This window comes from Ambystoma mexicanum, chromosome 8 (assembly GCF_040938575.1).
Source record: "Ambystoma mexicanum isolate Mex_15411 chromosome 8, UKY_AmexF1_1, whole genome shotgun sequence".
Classification (NCBI taxonomy): Eukaryota; Metazoa; Chordata; class Amphibia; order Caudata; family Ambystomatidae; genus Ambystoma; species Ambystoma mexicanum.
Genome location: NC_090929.1, coordinates 1,702,824,270 through 1,702,843,635, shown reverse-complemented (window position 1 = coordinate 1,702,843,635; position 19,366 = coordinate 1,702,824,270).

Here is a 19,366-nt window from a genome sequence, read left to right as displayed (position 1 = left end):
GTGCGGCTTCCACGCTGATTCCACCATGGTTGTCGAAAATGCGAGAAGACGAAGCGGTGGACATGGCAGAAGTAGTCTGGAGAATCGAAAGCAGCAAGACACGCATGAAATCATGGAGTGATCGGAGAAGAAGAACCAAGCAAGCGTCCGACATAGGAAAAGGAGACTTGGTTAAAATCAGACTACCGAAGAAAGATCAGGTCACGGGGTCTCGGTTTAGCCGACCTATCAAAGTGAGTCACAAAGGAGCAAATCATGTTCGCACGGAAGACGGGCGAGCGTGGAACCTCGAAAGAGTGGCACTATACCAGAAGACTCGAGGAAGAGCGAGGACTCCGGAGAGATCACGAATGGAAAACGAAAGAGACTACGGAACAGGTGAGGAACGAGAACCAGAAGGAGACGACAGAGAGAGGGTGGAAACCGAGGTCGAGCCGGAAGCACTGAGGGCAGATCCCGAACAGGAGCAACAGGAAGATTGCGCCGGAACTGATCATCGGCCCAGAAGAGAACACAGAAGACCCGTGAGATACAATGACTATGTTTTATAGTGATGTGCTGTCCATTGAAAAAGGGAGATGTGTAGAGATATCGCGAGAGCGCCCACTCTCGCGAGATCTCGCCGCGAAAGTTAGCTCCGCCCCCGCGCGCATTACGGGAAGAGCCGAGGACGTGATAAGGTGCGTCCTGCCGGCTCCTCCGAGAACGGGGCCCGCGGCCCACACCCAAGGACACGGACATTTCGGCTGCAGCCTCCCAGCCACGTTAGGCCCGTTGACCTTTGTTATTGAGGCACGCACTTGGCGTGCAGTGTTGCATGAATCCTGTGGGAGATTAAAACACAGTGAGACAAGCCCTGCGACTCGTGTCTTCATTGTAAGCATTATACAACACTTCCCTTTCCAATGCGCCCCAGAAAGCATCTTTGGGAAGCCGGCCTCTTTGCAAGTGCAGCTCTCCCTGGAAGGGCTGTCATGCCGCATGCACTGGAAGTGTGAGTGTGTGTGTGTGTTCTGTGTTGCACCGGCTCGGGTGTGCATCTCCCTGGTAGGGCCGTCATGTCGCATGCATTGTGGAAGTGTGAGTGTGTGTGTGTGTGTGTGTTCTGTGTTGCACCGGCTCGGGTGTGCATCTCCATGGAAGGGCCGTCATGCCGCATGCATTGTGGGAGTGTGAGTGTGCGTGTGTGTTCTGTGTTGCACCGGCTCGGGTGTGCATCTCCATGGAAGGGCCGTCATGCCGCATGCATTGTGGGAGTGTGAGTGTGCGTGTGTGTTCTGTGTTGCACCGGCTCGGGTGTGCATCTCCATGGAAGGGCCGTCATGCCGCATGCATTGTGGGAGTGTGAGTGTGCGTGTGTGTTCTGTGTTGCACCGGCTCGAGTGTGCATCTCGATGGAAGGGCCGTCATGCCGCATGCATTGTGGGAGTGTGAGTGTGTGTGTGTTCTGTGTTGCACCGGCTCGGGTGTGGTGTGTGTTCTGTGTTGCACCGGCTCGGGTGTGCATCTCCATGGAAGGGCCGTCATGCCGCATGCATTGTGGGAGTGTGAGTGTGTGTGTGTGTGTTGCACCGGCTCGGGTGTGCATCTCCATGGAAGGGCCGTCATGCCGCATGCATTGTGGGAGTGTGAGTGTGCGTGTGTGTTCTGTGTTGCACCGGCTCGGGTGTGCATCTCCATGGAAGGGCCGTCATGCCGCATGCATTGTGGGAGTGTGAGTGTGTGTGTGTGTGTGTGTGTGTGTTCTGTGTTGCACCGGCTCTGAGGGTGCAGCGCCCTGGAACCGCTTCTCTGGAGGGTGGCAGGCCGAGCGCAGGGGGGCGCAGCTGGAGCCCCTGACCCTGGCACTGCACAGCCGTTTATTCCCTCTCCCCACCCCCTGTCAGGGGCAGGTCGCTCCTTTATTGCTTTTTTGACCTGTAATCGGTGCTTAATTCAGGTCGTCGTGATTGATAAACTCCGGTTAGGAGAGGCGGGGGCGGGGGAGCTGAATATTATGGGATGTCTGCACAGGGGACTGAGTTTGTGGGGCCCCAAGAGCCAGCAAGGTTGGCTGAGACCCAGGGAGGCGCGTCCAGTCTTTCAGCAGGCCGGCTGGGCTGGGGCTGCGTCAGTCAAACCCTAGACACTGCCGGGTGTCCTAACAGACCCAGCGCTGGCGGCAGCCTCTCAGGGGCACCGAAAGCAGCGGATTCCTGCACCGTCCCGACCTCCCCGGGGAATAAGCGAATGGGGGGCGGAGACTGGGGGGTCTCCGTGCGACCAGCGGCCCACTGCTGCCTCTGAGCAGCTCACCTTCACCAGACTACACAGAAAAAAAATACATACAGAAATAACTGTTGCCTGTCCACTGCCAAGCGCCTTGAGGCGTTTTAATGAGTGCACCGTGGCCGCGCTTTACAATATTTTGAAATATAGGGTGACCAGTTCCCTAGGTGTGCAGGGGGGCATGGTGGCGGCGAGCCGCAGGTTCAAGGCCACCTGTGCTTAAATCCGGGGACTGTGCAGGCGGGGGTCCCCACCAGCGCCGGTGGTAATGAGCTGACAGACTCCTTCACTGCCTGCTCACCCCGGCGGCCAGGCCTGCGAGAGGGGCTCTCAGGGCCGGCCCAGGATTTGCGGGGCGCCTGGCGGCACAGCTGTGTGGAGCCCGCTGCTTTGCATACATAGTGACATCAATGACACCACAGAATGAGGCTTTCGGTGCGCAAAGGTGTCACGGGAAGCTACATTAGAAGCATGTTGCCATGGGTAAGGTAGTAGGCAAATACACTGTGACGTCAAGTATATGAACTGACAATATGAATATTTACCTCTATGGCCATATCAGGAGCGAGACCAGACAGCAGAATACCTTGTACAGATCCTAATGCCGGCAGTTGAAGGCAGAGTGTGACACAAGTTGCAGGAGCACACACTTTGAGGCGACGAAGCCGGGATTTGAGAGCAGTCTGCCAATCGGGACCTTGGCCACATCTCTTCCCAGATGGCATTGGTAGAAATACTGTTTGCAAAAGGTCTCTTTGAAACTTTGGTTTAAAAACACCATCCGTGGACGGCATTGCAACAATGTGGTGATTGTGTTTTGCAAACTGAAACCAACAGCTGTCTTTGCAGAAGTTTCACGTTTGTTTTTGTTTTTAATGTTTGTTTATTTGGGCAATATAGCGCCTATATGCCAACGTGCCTAGTGCGCTTTACAAATGTCAAAATAAATAAATACAGGATAAATATTGTGCAAATTAGCGATGCTTTCATTTCAGAAGCTAAAGCTAAGGATTACTTTGACTGTCAGAAAAAATGACAGCAAATAATAACTACGTTTATCAAGTGCTGTTCACTACAAAATGAGAAGGGAGCCTCGTTAATGTTCCCCCTGAGCCTTGATTGGAGGGTGTGAGCAGGCCAAAACTGTTCGCCGCGATTGCAGGGTAATCCTATAGCAGAAAGGTGCAAAGGCAACTGAGCGGGTTAGGAGACTGTTGTTGAGATGTTATATGTTTCTACCTTCCTGTAAATCATATCTTAAAGTGAAGGATACGCATTTAGTTCAGCTGACCTTCCCCTTAGAAGAAAGTGACCAGACAAAAGAGCATTGGACTTAGAAAAAAAGGAATCAGCAACAGAAAAATAACCTGAGAGAGGAACTATGCTGGCAAACTATAAAAGGTGCTCACCTTTTAAACCCAGCAATATGTAGTGGAATGTTCTCTGCAAAACAAAATCCCAATACGAGCCTGTGCTTTGATGATATGTTGGTGTGTCTGCACTGGAAACATGACAACCTGGGTGAAATCCTGGCACCCGAATGTTTGAGCTTGCCGACCTCAAAAACACCCAAGGAGGTTGAGTCCACCCTCTGGTGCTTTGTGTCTGCTTTCAGAAGGAAAATGCCTATTTGCATTTCTAAACACAGAAATATTACACATATCTCCTACAAAACAATGGTCTCTTAAATGGGCCATCGCTTGTAAGTCACCCCCACTTTAATGCTCTGCTTGAAGAAAGAAAGTGATAAGTTGTGATTAAGGGACCTGCAGCGTCTGATGGGCGGCTGGGAGAGGTGTTGGTCTCTAGAGAACCACAGGAGGTTGGGAGGCGACACTGTGGCCTCACGCAAGCTTAGTATATAGAAGCCCCTGTTAAAGCAATATTCTTTGTGTAGTTGAGGCAGGCACTGGTGCCTGAGGGCCCCTCTGACAGTGGTGCTCTGGGCCACAGCACAGACTGCCTATGCCTCAGGCTGGCTCTGCTCTCACTCTTAGGCCAATGCTGCAGGAACAGGGCGGATCTCTGGGGGGTGCACCAAGGGACTGGGTGCAGTGAGTGGGGTGATGGTAGTAAGAATACCCTCTGTGAGACACAGGGCTAGCCCAGCGGCAGAGGTTGTGTGGGCCTTGCTTGCATATGTACTTATGGCACCGGGTCACTTTACCACAGAAATGTTTCTGCAGTAAAGGATTTTATAACCCGATTAAAAACAGGGCTGCCCTCTGCGCAATTAGAGGAAGGAGTGGCAAGTGACCCGTACTAAATGGTAAAGGGAACTGCTAGACTATAGGTGAGGAAGTGGGAGTCACAAGGATAAACTGCTAGTCGATAGAACTGGAGGGGGAGGCTAAAGAGTAAACTGCTAGACTACAGGACTGGAGGAGGGAGGCTCAAGAGTAAACTGCCAGACTATGGGACTGGAGGAGGGAGGCTCAAGAGTAAACTGCTAGACTACAGGACTGGAGGAGGGAGGCTCAAGAGTAAACTGCTAGACTATGGGACTGGAGGTGGGAGGGCATAAGAGTCAACTGCATTTTAGGCAGAATCCTGTGCAGTTCCCTTAGGGGGCACTACAGAAGATTAAGACTACAGGTGAGAGCAATAAACCCCCTTTGGTATCAGTCTGTACCACACAGATTAGTTGGTAGCTGTGGCTGAGCAGTCAGACTTATCTCAAGAGGGAGATGAGCAGCATTCAGGGTTTACGCATGAGGGCTGCAATAATATGGAACAAGGAAACACTGACCAAAGCTTTGTATCAAAAAGAATATATATATTTATTTTACACACTCTGATGTTCACACACAAATCACTATTCTTAAAGTAAGTTAAAATAGTCTGGAAAAGTATACACAACACCCTATTTAAATTGTAGACAAGTTTCAGCAAGAGTGAAAACTGAGCAAAACGGCACAGTGAAAACCAAGCAGAAATGGCACTCTAACAATTTCTCAAAAGGGAGGGAACGGACAAGCTATACAGGGTTAGACTCTTTAACACACCAGCAACACTTCCCAAGTAGATTGTGAACAAGTTAAGCAAGGCAGTACTTTAGCATATGCAATACTGAGGTGAAAACCGAGCAAAATGGCAATTCACAAGTTTAAAAAGAGGGAAGGAAAAGGTGGTTATAAGAGATAGGTGCACCAACACATTTCTTGGAGAGAAACAATCTAGAGAAGGCAGTTGTAACAGATTTAGCCAGAGTCAATAGGCCTGTGCCAGTGTCAATGGTACGAGGCAAAGTGCCCAGGGTCAAACTGTTCTAGTAGCTGCAGTCAAGTCTTTGTTTAACGATTCGAAAAAGACGGTTGCAAAAGGTGAAAGACAATGTTAGATAATAGGGGCGGCCAACCCAGTAGGTAGGTAAAGGATTTAAAACACCTTTAGCGATACCCAACGAAACGGGAGGCCTGGTGTAACAATGTACCTTAAAAGTGGAAGAGGCTCCTGCAGTGGCGGTTGTTCCTGGCAGTCCTGGCAGTTCCTGGCAGTTCCTGCAGTTTGAGAAATCCAGCAGAGGAAGAGAGACTCTCGTCGTGGAGGAAGGTTCGAGTTAATGCACTGCCCAGGGATGAAACCAGCCGCGGTGCTGCCCAAAACGAATAAAAGGTATGCTCCTTTATATTGCCATCCTGGTGGTTGGGTGCCTGGCTATCCAGTCTCCTAGTGCTTGGCACTGTCGATTCAACCAAGGCATGTCCTAGAAGGCGATTGGCGAACTGGTTGGCCCCACCAGCTCAAGGGAAGAAGACTCTTTCAGAGGAAGATCTTCTCAAGTCGTTGGAGAAAAGTGGTGAGGATCTGCAGCAGGGCTTCACCGGTGGTTCAGTCATTGCAGATGTCTTCAGCTTCCCTCCTCTTCGGTTTCTCAGTTCAAGTGGTGACGTCTTGTCCTCCAGTCCTCAGGATCCTGCTTTTATGCAGCAAGACCCCCATTCATACAGCCTAGCTGTCACTCACACGGTGGGGTGGCTGTCCTAGCGGGAGAACCCCCCAGCCTATCAGGGCAGAGTGCGACTTGGGTTGCGTAGGCAACCCGGTCCAGGGTGCCTATTCCCCGTCCCACACATCCTGTCTACCCCAGACTCAGTGGTGCCGAGAGGAGGGCTTCTGTGCAGAAGCACATCAAAAGGACGAACAAAGGATCCCCGACCTGGGTTAGGATTACAGAGGAAGACACGAGAAAGACATATTATTAAAGTTCTGGCAATAAAAACCTACCGAAGTAAAGTTAATATAAAAATAAACCGCTGGTATGTTAGAGGCTGTCAGTAAAAGTGGTTGAACAATGGGAAAATCCCATAGAGAAATATTCGCGGTCGAATATTTATGGTAGTAACCACTGCCACCAGCCAGAAACCTTTGAGAGAGGGACTGTACGGTACCCCCTCGAAAATGAACATTAGGGAAAAACTATTAACCCTTCCCAGTACTTCCATAGTAAGATGGGTTGTACTGGTTTAGTTCATAAGAATTGACTATTAAAGTCAATGGGGACTTCACATGCCCTGGGAGACAGTAGTCAGTCCCAGGGTATGGGGTCTATGTTTGGGGGTCGCTACAACACCCCTGTGTCACTGCACTGTGAGGGTGAGAAATCCCCATAGACCAGAAGCACACAATATAGCCTAAAACATACACTAGCAATCTGTCTAAGAGTGGGAAAAAAGGGTCTCACTCTTAGCAGGAGAAAAAAAAGAAACCCCTCAAATCCAGCAAAGCTGCTGGGGGACTCTATATGTAAGGGAAATTAGCCTTTGAAGAGAATTCTCCCTAACACCACTAGACTATAAGACTAGAGGCGGAAAACTAAAGAGTAAACTGTGAGACTATTGCAATAGAGGAGGGAGGCTCAAGAGTAAACTGCTAGACTATTGCACTGGAGGGAGAGGCACAAGAGTCAACTGCTAGACTATTGGACTAGAGGAGGGAGGCTCAAGAGAAAACTGCTAGACTATTGGACTGGAGGGGGAGGCACAAGAATCAACTGCTAGACTATAGGACTAGAGGCGGAAGGCTCAAGAGTAAACTGTAAGCCTATTGGACTAGAGGGAAAGGCACAAGAGTCAACTGCTAGACTATTGGACTAGAGGAGGGAGGCTCAAGAGTAAACTGCTAGACTATAGGACTGGCAGAGGGAGGACCAGAAGTAAGCAGTGACAATCTGTATATATAAAGCAGAATGTATGTATGTGTGTGTGTATAACAAATCCACACCGTTGAACCCACGTCTACCAAATTTTGCATTGATTCCTCTTTTGTCTGGGGCAAGATTATACTCTATGTTTGGATGCAAAGAATTCACCCCGTAGACACCCTCATTTACTGATGCTCACCCCGATTCACTACAGTAGGTACTAATAGGAGGCAACATTTGGAAAAGTGTCTGAAGCTAAATGTTTGATGTGTTGGTTATTCCTTTGAAATTTATTACTACTGTATACAGTTTGAAAGTGTTTATTAAAGCTTTTTTAAAGGGAATGAAATTTGTGTTTCTGTTTTTATCAAGCCACTCCAAATATGGCATATGACAAGGTGACAGTTTACTTAAGTTCATTCACGGGAAGAGAGCACAATCAATCAATCTTTCTTGGACATTTTCTCAAATGTGCTGAAGCCGTTGAGAGACTGAAACATGCTGCATAAAAAACGAACACCACTTGGAAAAGCTCCATCTGATGCAAAGCGAAAATCAATATCAAGAGCTTCTGAAACACAACAACAAACAGCAGCACGACTTGCCGACCACAGGACAAGAGAAACTTTCTCCAGGGCAAATGAGATGCCAGAGCAAACTGAAGCAAGACTTGCTGACAGAGGACAAGAGCAACATTCTCCAGGGCACGTGAGACACCAGAGCAAACTGAAGCAAGACTTGCCGACCAGAGGACAAGAGCAACATCCTCCAGGGCACATGAGTCACCAGAGCAAACTGAAGCAAGACTTGCGACCAGAGGACAAGAGCAACGTCCTCCAGGGCACATGAGACACCAGAGCAAACTGAAGCAAGACTTGCCGACCAGAGGACAAGAGCAACGTCCTCCAGGGCACATGAGACACCAGAGCAAACTGAAGCAAGACTTGCCGACCAGAGGACAAGAGCAACATCCTCCAGGGCACATGAGACGCCACTCAATCAGGACATGGGCAACGCCGGGTACCCCAGCCAGTATTAGATTAAAAAAAATCAGTGTTTGACATGTGTGTAGTGTGGCAGTTGTTGGCTAGAAAACACGGAGTTACAGAATCAGAAAGAACACATTTGAAACTGCACTTTAAATTCTCCTGGAAATGCAGCTGGCACAAAGAATAGTTAGTTTCGCTACACAAGTAGGGACAAAGGAGGCATTAGCTTGCCTTGCACAACTAGTGTGTCCTTTTAAATAGAATAGACTAGGTGGTAGGAAAGCGCGTACCAAGAGAGGATCTCACTACACATGTAAGGTCAGCATGGCTATATTAGGGAGGGTCATGTTGCAGCATACCCGTATGGAGAAATGTCATGTGCCAGGCAATCACCAGGCCGGTAGGCAGCAAATAAATGCAGAGCTAATGTGTGTTGCAGAAGAAACATAAACGTGACAAAATGCCATTTTAAAAATGGCACCAGCAGAGAATTCAGCCCTGCCCCTTTAAGAAAAGCCAAGTTGAACACGCTTGAACAATCACGGCAAATGCTGTAGCCGGCTTGACAGTGACTAAATTAAAGGAATGTCAATTCTGAGCCATTGCAGGAAGTGCACATTGTGAAGTAAGATATTATTGTGTTTAGTCAGTTGTCAGATAAATTCAGTTACAAGGACACAGCAAAGCGTTTCAAGTTTATAACATCCCGGGAAATCAGAAGGCGGTGACTCATTAATATATTCTGCCCCAGGCTAGGCGTGAAGGGAAGATGCAAAAAGCGGGTAAAGTAAGAACTATTAAATGCTACAATGAAATCTTAACAGGGCAAGAGCAGGATTACTCACAGAAATAAATATTCATAAATATGTCAAGAATAGGATGGCGATATGAAGGCGTTGAGCATGGCGTGGGAGGTACCATGGGCTATTTGATTTAATTAAAATAAAGCGACACGCTTGTCTCTCCCTCTCTCTTACCTAGATAAACATGTCATCATGCAGCCAGTTCATAGATAGTGTGACTGCATTGTACCCCATTATCACATGTCTTTTTTCACAGCAGAAGTATGTTAGGGCCTACCAATTAATTTCCATATATGATGTGGTAGCACTTTTTTAGGGGAAGGTACAGGGGTGGGATTTTAGATAATGATTGTCCAATCCCTAGGTGCACACATATAGGTTCCATATGTAGATTAGTTGAGGGAGCCAATGAGCAGGAGCAATGGGTTTTCAGAACTGTGACATCACAAGGATATTTCTGTACTATATACACTCTTGTTGACTGCTCAAACATTGGAGGATTCTGCAGTGAGAGCTTGGCTTTTATCTTGATTTTTCCCAGGATTTTCCAATAAACTGGTCACCCTGCATTCAGCATACCACACTCTGTGTTGTCTCTTTTTTGACAAATACCAGCAAGAGGGCAATTTGGCCTTTTCTGACCCTCTTATCATGTGAATGACTTTCCCTCAGCCCTAATGGCCTTTCTGAGGTCATTGACGTGCAGCCATTCATCCCTCTCATGAAATAATTACCCTCAGTAGTCGTCATGGAAACAAACTCAGCAAGATGAAACTTTCTGCACTGCTAATGCATGACTGGCTCTTCCCTTTTCATAAGTCTATGGACCTCATTACACGGACGGCGGTAAGGGTTAACGGTCACCGTTAATGGCAACGGTGACCGTTAACCCTTACCGCCGTACTACGAGGTCCCTTAGCGGGTTGGTGCTTTAACGCCTGCTTTTTGCAGGCGTTAAAAACCAACCCGCTAAGGGACCTCGGAGCTAATTACGGCACCGCAAAATTGCGGTGCCGTAATTAGCGCCTTCCCCATTCCCATAGAGCCCTATGGGGCAGAAATGGGAATGGGGAAGGGCAATGGCGGAAGGGGGATTTACCGCCCCACCGACCTTGGAATGGGGCGGTAAATCCCCTTACCGCCAAGGCGGTGCCGGTAATTTACCGGCATGGTCCAGGGTGCTAATAGCACCCTGGATCACCGCCTTCCGTGTAATGAGGCCCTATGTGTGTTAATGAATTCCCTTTATTATATGTCACAAATGACCTCAAGGACACACTAACTTTCTAAGATAGTTTAAGATTTTTATTTTCAGAATATTCAAGGGGCTCCCTAAATTCCGTCCCTTTCTATCTCGTCTAGTGCAGGGTGTCCTCTCCCTGAGCCAGCCACCCTTCAATGGCAGGATTTTAATTAGTGATTGGTAATTCCTGCTATCTAAGAAGCTGTCAGCCTGGTTTTAATGTCCTAAAGGCAAACACTTTCTCTCTCTAAACCAGTGATTGAAGTGAGCAGGAACAGTTGGGAGAGATGTCCCACTACTTTTTATTGTTTTCTGTTTACCATTCTTCTACTTTTTACGACCATATTCACCATTCTATATAGAGGATGTGTCCATTCATGTCCTTGTGCAAGTGTAAAGTTGTAATAGAGCTTTATTTACTAGTCACGTAGACTATTTGCCCGGGCCGCAATGCCTTGTCACATGTTGCACTAGGCTTCCACCTACCCTCTCCCCTGCTGAGACCACACTTCCACTACTTTTTTTGGTACACTTCTACCACTGCTCTAAACTCCCTCTGGGAACAATCTAGGCCCTGTGGCCCTTGACCTAACTTCCTCAGGCCTCACTTGGTCTTTTCCTTCCGTGCCCTGATATTCCTTTCACCAAATGATTCCCTGTTGCTCTTCCTTTCTGCCTCCTACTCTCCTACCAACTACTCCACCCGCTTTCTCTCCTCCTTCTCCCTCATTCTTCCTCTTCTATCCCTCCACTGTTCATCACTCTACCACCTACCTCCACCCTACAATCTTAGTCTGTACTTCTCTCTTCTTCCCTCTCCACGCTACAACTCTCCCCTTTCATATCTACTACTCTCCCCTCACCACACCACTACTACTCTCACCTCTCTACACCACTACTATTCCATCCTCGTCACACCACTAATCTGCCCTCTCCACCCCACTACTACTGTCACCTCTCAACACTACTACTACTCAATCCTCTCTACATCACTATTACTCTTCCCCTCTCCCCACTACTACTACTTTATCCTCTCCAAACCACTACTACTCTATCCTCTCCACATCACTAATACTCTATCCTCTCCAAATCACTACTACTTTCACCTCTCCACACCACTACTACTCTCACCTCTCTACACCACTACTACTCTATCCTCGTCACACCACTACTACTCTGTCCTCTCCTTACCACTACTACTGTCACCTCTCCTCACGACTACTACTCAATCCTCTCTACATCACTACTACTCTTCCCCTCTCCCCACTACTACTACTCTATACTCTCAAAACTACTACTACTCTATCCACTCCACATCACTAATACTATCCCCCTCTCTACACTACTTAAGCAATAGGCCCCGACCACTTCAGGTAATGCCCCGTGGCCCATAGTTACAGGCCCGAGTGAAGTGAGGGCCTTAACGAAGGCGCCGGGGCATTACCTGAACTGGTAATGCCCCTCTGTGAGGGGCCTATTGCTATTAGTACCCCAGCCCATAAGAACCGGGGTACTAAGAGCATTTATTTCCTGTTCCGAAACACTGGCGTTTCAGAACAGAAAAAAATAATGTGTCAAAATAATGGCTGCCGGGAAGGGAAAACAAAGTCTGTTTTCCCTTTCCGCGGCGGCCATTGAAAACGAATGTAAAAAGGTAAAAAAAGAAAATGGCCACCATGGAAAAGAGAGAAGGGACTACGTGCAGTCCCTTCTTTCTTTCCATAACGGCCTGTCGCGGATCGAGAGCGGACGCGCTTGGGATAGAAGTGTTCCCAGCACATCCGCTCCTGAAATTGACAAAAAGAAGGTAAGTGGGGTTGGGAGGGCAGGGAGGGGATTCTTTAGGTTGAAGGGATGCGGGGTAGGGGAAGATGGCAGCCTCCAGCCGTGTGGTGGCTCAGAGCAGGGATTACCCTGTTCCAAGCCTCCTCATTGGCTGAGTGACTGCCACATCCCGCCCGCCAGGGACAGAAGGAAGGAATGTTTTGGGGAAAGGGATTCCCGGTCGGGTAATGACCCGGCGGGGGCCAATGAGATTGCATGTTACAATCTCATTGTCCCTCGCCGGGTACTAGCACTACTACTACTACTCTCTCCTCTCCACACCACTACTACTCTCACATTACTCCCACCTTTTCCCACAGTCACCCTCCTTTCGCTCTCCCCAGTCACCTTCTAACTCACTGCCTACATTCTCTATATTAGTCTCACTCCCTCACCTAGCATGCACACCCAAACCCAAATACCATTTTCTTTCCCTAACCAATACCTCACCTTGCACACTCCTTAAATAATCCTCCTCCACGATCCTTGCACTATCCTTTCTCTGCCTCGTCTCTTGGCCCTCCTTCTCCTCACTTAAACATATTCAAATAACCCACTTCTTCCTGTTTCCTGTGCCCCCTTTTATGTCCTCCTTTCACTTCCATTGGCCCTCCACCTCAGCTGGTTCTCTGGCCCAAACGTTGCCTGTTTTTTCTCCCCGAAGAAGTATTACGGGCAAAAACACATACAAAAGGGGTCTTAAGCTGCAGGGTACAGGCAATGGCGACGCCTTGCATTCAATGTAACCATTTGAGTGAGGGATTTCCATTTGTTTTGGGATGCTGGTTTAAGGACAGAACCACCCTGTGGCTCCCTCACAGGTGAGAACACTGTCTCTGTGGGTGAGTGTGTGAGGATTGCTTGCTAGTTCGGGTCACCTAGTGGAGGGCTTCAGGTGCATCCTCTGACAAACTGGCCTGCTCCCTGCTCCAAAGGCAATACAGACTATCGGTCCTGTCCAAGAAGAGTGCACACATTCAAGCCTGCATCTCTGCAGCATCTAACAAAATGGCCAAACTCTTTAAAATCTGCAAGGAACTGCTTCTCCCTCAAAGGCCCTCTGTACAGCTCACTTCTCTGCTAAAACTCAGGACATCCTTTCCTCTATCTCCTCTTCCTCTCTCGGCCCCCCTTGGGCCATCTCTCCCTCTCCTCCTCCTTTCTCCTCTTTCTCTCTGACAACACATGACAACCTTGTAATGAGGCGCACTGTCTCAGTGAATTGATGAGCAAGCTGTCCCCCGGTGAACACATTGGTAAATTTGTCTCAGCATAACCAAATACTGTTGCTGATCATATGTCCACTGGAAAGACGTGCATGAAGGTTGAAGAGGTTACTTTAAAAATTTGTAACAAAGTTAAGATACCTATTTTTGTATTTACCTATTTGTGGCATGGTTTATACAAAACCTTTTCCATTGTAACAAACCAACTGAGAATTAAAATGGTGCAGTATTTTCTAACAATCATTCATGAGGTGACAAATGGTGGTCTTTACTGGGCTGGGTGCGTAAACTGAAGAGAGCCAGGGCTAAACAGTGCACTCATTTCTTTGTCAACGTAGTACACAGTTTGGACAATTTACTTTTGATGAGCCCATTTATCCTCTCCACAACGCCATTGGCCTGTGAATGGTAAATTGAACACATCCGGTGCTTAATGCCGAGTAGTGCTGTGTTGTGCTGGAATAACGCATTGAAAAAATGTGTGCCATTGCTGACCTTAAATACTTGCACACACCCCATCGAGGGAAAACCTCATGTACTAAAAATCTGTCAGAACACTTGCCATCCGGAGTGCACACAGTCCTGCTTCCACCCACCTTGAGAAAGGGCAACCAACTACAATGAGGTACCTCGAGCCGTTACAGCACTCACCCATGTCAGTGTAATCTATGTGTAATTCAGGGAACGGCCCAGTAGTGTGGGGCAAGGTAACCTGTAACGTCCGTAATGTCATCCCAGTACTGAAACCTTGACATGTGGTGCAATATACGACCATTTCTGTAATGCTTTCCTGTATATTCGGTATAAACCAGTCCTCTTGTATATCTGCTGGTTTGTGCTGCTTCGGACTGTGATGGGTAATATAACTGTTCAAAGGCTATTGCTTGCAGTTCCTGGGGCATTACTGTCTTCCTGGAGCTCTCTTGTCTCCATAACAGATCTATCAGGGATTGCTTCTAACCTCTCCATGACCACAGCTCTTTCTCCCTTTCTGGTGCCCTTCCTTGTGGCTCAATAATCTGGGAGATGGGTAATGCTGTGTAAGGTAATGGATAATTGATTGCGGGTGGGGCAGTCACAACTTATTCAACGGGTATTTCATTTGGCAGATACGCCGCCATTTTGGCTGCCGCCTCAGCAGCTGTGTTCCCCATTGATATTTTGTCTGTCCCATTAATCTGGGCGGTGCATTTGACAACCGCCACAGCAGATGTCTGGGACAATGCTTCTATATGCATTTCTAGCAGTGCTGCATGCTGCACTAGGGATCCATCCACACTCTGAAACCCCCCCCTCTTCCAGTGGGATAGACTGGCATGCACTGTTGTTGTGACATACGCTGAGTCTGAATATATTGGCACATAGAACCCTTGGGATGCTCTCAATGCTTCAATGAGCGCTATGAGTTCTGCTGCCTGTGCAGCTTAATGCATGGGCAACCTTTTCATGACCACGGTCTTGTATTCTCTTTCCTCAAATCGTACCACTACTGCCCCTTGCCATCTTTGCCCATCCTCTTGATCGATTGTGGAAGACCCATCAACGAAAAGTATCTCACACTCTGACAATGCACAGTCCCTTGCTTTGGGGCTGTCGTCCTCCTCCCCCTCATATGTGGCACAGTTGTGCATCATTAAGTCCTCTGTAGTAGGCATATCTGGTAAAAGGGTGGTAGGGTTCACTGTTTTGCATCTAACCACATGAATGTGGGGTTTAGAAATGATAACCTCCAACGCTGAAGATCTTTGTGTAGTCAGAGTAGATTTTGACCTTAGTAAAACGTAACTGAGCACCCCATTACCATTGTAGAAAGTTTCTGTATCACGAAAGCAGCAGTTGCTAAAGCTTGTTCACATCCAAACTGCCTGTGCATCTATGCATACAGAGTGGCGCTATAATAGGCCAATGGCTTATGGCCCATAGTGCTCTTCTGTGTCAGTACCACTGTCATGAGCTGGCCATCTGAATGTGAGCATAAGTAAAATTCCTGCGTGTAGTTTGCGGTAGCCAGTACGGGTGCCGAACTAATGACTTATTTTAAATCGTCAAACTGTTTGATCATGTCTGCAGTCCACTGTAACCTATGGTCCTTTGTTTTTTGTGCTTCCCTAATGGCCTACAAAAGTGGCCTTGTGTATGCCACACAATTTGTATTTGTATTTCTATTTATTTAGTGTTTATATAGTGCTTTAAACTAAAGCACTGTACATAAGAATAAAAATGGTACATTTAAAATGGAGAGAAACTATTAGAAACACAGCAGAATTCTGTAGTTACATTGACCTTCATTAACTAGTAGACAGAAGATAAGATCTCACAGAGACCCGGCAAGAGAAGAATAGAGAGAGATGGAGCGAAGAGAGAGTGGGAGAGAAGTCCAGTGTAAAGGCGCAGGAAGAGACGAGGGACGTCTAAGAAGTAAATGGGAAGAAGAGCAAAGTGAACGAGAAGGAGTATACAATGAGATGAGAGAGAAGAGATAAGGTGGTGCAAGGTCATGGAAAGATTTAAAAACTAGACACAAAAAATTGAATTTTAAATTAAATGGTGATTAAAAGAAAGTCATCCCAGGCCAATCAGAGAGGATGAGATGGAGTCACGAGGAGCAAGGAGACATAGAACCCAAATGGAGGCATTGAATACAAATTTCAGAGGAGCAAGATGAGATATAGGCAGTCCAAAGAAGGTAGAAGAACAATAGAAGAGTTGCAAAAAGATTCAAGCAGACACCAAGAGTTGAGCAGCCTTAAAAGTCATGAAAGAATTGGCTTTCTGAATATTGTGCAAGTGGAATCGACAAGAACGGACAGATAGAGAGATATGAAAACTAAAGGAGAGATCTGAGTCTAAATAAAGACCCAGATTACGGGCCACAGAATAAGTAGGTAACTGTGTTGGGTGAAATGATATGAATGGGGAAAAGGGGGGCGTGAAATGATGGTGGATGGGAAGAAGATAACCTCAGTTTTAGCAGCATTAAGTATCAAGAAGTGGTCCGTCATCCAACATTGAATAGCAAGGAGACAGGTGCTAAGCTTAAGGTGGATATCATCAGTGAAGTGCAGAAAGGATAGAAAGAGTTGAGTGTCATCAGTGTAAAAATGGTGGGATAGTCCAAAGGAAGAAATAACATCAACAAGTGAGGAAGTATAGAGGGAAAAGAGGAAAGGACCAAGGGCAGAGCCTTGAAAAACACCATAGGTAAGCAGAAATGTTTTGGAGGAAACCCCTGCCCAAGAGACTGAGAAAGACCTCTGGGACAGGTATGCCTCAAACCAAGATAAAATAGAGCCAGAAAAAACAAAGGAAGAGAGAGAAGACAATAGGAGTGTGTGAAAGCTGCAGAAAGATCCAAAAGAATAAGAAAAGAGAAGTGTTTAGAGTGACGTGCAGAGTGTAAGGAGTCCAGAACAGAAAGGAGAGCTGTCTCTGTGTAGTAAGCAGGATGGAACCAAGACTGAAAACAAGAAATAATGGAATTACGAGAGGCAAAAGTGGAAACCTGGGAATAAACAATGCGTTCAAGAATTTTAGAGAGATACGGTAAGAGCGAAATAGGACGGAAGTTAGAAGCAGAAGACACATCAGCAAAAAATGACTTCAGAATCGGAATGAAAGTGGCATGCTTAAATGAGGATGGAAAAATAGAAGAGGATAAACAGGAGTTAAACAGGATTGTAAGGTAAGGAACAACTAAAGGGTAGCCTTTAGGAATAAGTGTGGATGGAATAGAGTCTGTTGGGGAGGAGGTGGGATAAGCTTGAGCAAAAAGGAAAGAAGTGTCCTTATTATTAATAGGGATGAACTCAGCTACAATCTCCTTAGGAGATACCAAAGAAGTAGAAGGAGCCAAAGATAGATGTCGATTGCATGATAGAAGATTCAATAGCAGATCGAAACAAAGAGACTTTAGAGGTGAAATAAAGCACCACGTCAGAAGCAGTAAAGGTGGAATTGATTGAGTGATCAGGGTTAGGGGGAGAAAGGAGACGGGAAAGAGCTTGAAAGAGCTGTCTGAGATGAGAAGACTGTGAGTGTAAGAGATCCGAGAAATAAGTTTGTTTGGCAGAGTGGAGACAGCTGATGTACAGAGCATGGCAAGAGGCATAGGAACTGTAGAGTTTTTAGCTTCAACCAGCATCTTCCTAGTCGCTTGAGAACATGTTGTATGGCACGGAGGTGGGGAGAGAGCCATGGTTGAGGAGATTTTCATGTGGGATAAAAAGTTGAGGAGAGGTAGAGCGAGCCATGAGACGAAGAGAGCGAGAAAAAAAATAATGAATGCAGCCTCATCAGCTGTCAGAGTGTACTATTAAAATTGTGCAGATCACACCGGGAGTAAGAAGGAAAAGTTGGGAGAGACGAAGTGCGGGAAGGAGACATTAGAATGAACGAAACCAAGAGAAGACGATGGTCTGACAAGTTGACCGGGAGAGAAGATACAGGGGATGTAACAAGAAAAGAAGTAAATTGGTGTCACAACTCAGAGATTGTATTCTAGTCGTTGCAGATAATACCTCCCCACTCTTTTGGGGAAGTTACCTTCACTCAGGGAATATGAAATCTTTATGGTGATGTGCCAAAGACTTCCCCCCCAACAACTCAGCCTACAGGAATCAATACACCTGGCAGGCCGGGGGCTTGAGTGAAAAGGCAGGAGCAGAATCGTCAGAGCTAGAGGGACAAAGAACAAAACAATTGTTCAGGAAATGCAGCCATGTAGTGCCGGAAAACAAACAGCCAACACCGCCCACAATTACCCACTCTTACCTGCTCCGTAGAGACAATATACCAGTAACCTACTAGTATCGAATGCAGAAACAAGGAGGGTGTATGGTGAAGGAAGGGTGTGCCAGTATTCCAGGAACACCGATGTTAAAGCAGCAAAGCGTCCAAAAGGTGCCCAGGAGCAATCCAATGTTCACACAGCAAAGCGTCCCAAAAGGTGTTCAAAGCAATCCAGTGTTAAAGCAGCAAAGCGTCCCAAAAAGTGTTCAAAGCAATCCGGTGTTAAAACAGCAAAGCGTCCCAGAAAGTGTTCAAAGCCATCCAGTGTTAAAGCAGCAAATCAATGACCAGGGAAGCGAGCGTTCACCTCACGCTAGTTCCCTTACAGAAATGTTCGGGTTATCAGATCACCAAAACCTAAGGATTCAGAAATGGGAGGTCAAAAATGAGAAAGCCGGGTTCGTATAATCCAAGGGAGGCAGTCAAGGGATGCAGGCGTCGGGAGACAGACAAGGGCAAGGCAGAGACAAAGACTTGGTTCGAGCGCCGAGTAATCGGTAATTAAACATGAGTCCGGAAACAGAAGCTCGTAACTAACAACAGTTTAGGAGCACTCGACCTCCGAATAGAGGGTATTTAAATACGGTCCACAAACGAAGGAAACACAACAACGTAGTGCGCGTGTGTCACGTGACTACAAGTAGCGGGAGTTGTGGGAATTGTAGTCTGAAAGGGCTCTGCGTGCCGGATAGCGCTCGGACAAACGCCATGGTAGTCTTCAATTTAACCGGGATGTGACAGTACCCCTCCACAAAGGGCGACTTCTTCTGTGCCTTCGCAAGCGTTGCAACCAAAAGGCACGCAACAAACGGGGTGCATTCAAATTAGAGGCTGGTTCCCAGGACCTGTCCTCTGGACCGTACCCCACCCAGTCAATCAGGTAAGATCGAACTCCTCGACAGAGGCGAGTGTCCAAAATCGCACGTACCTCATACTCATCCTCTCCTTTGACGTTGACTGGGGCTGGGACAGCAGGCAACCGTGTGCCGGGTACAAAAGGGTGAAGCAAGGAGACGTGAAACACAGGGTGCACCCGCCAATGAGATGGAATGTTTAGACAAACAGTGACAGGGTTGAGGCAC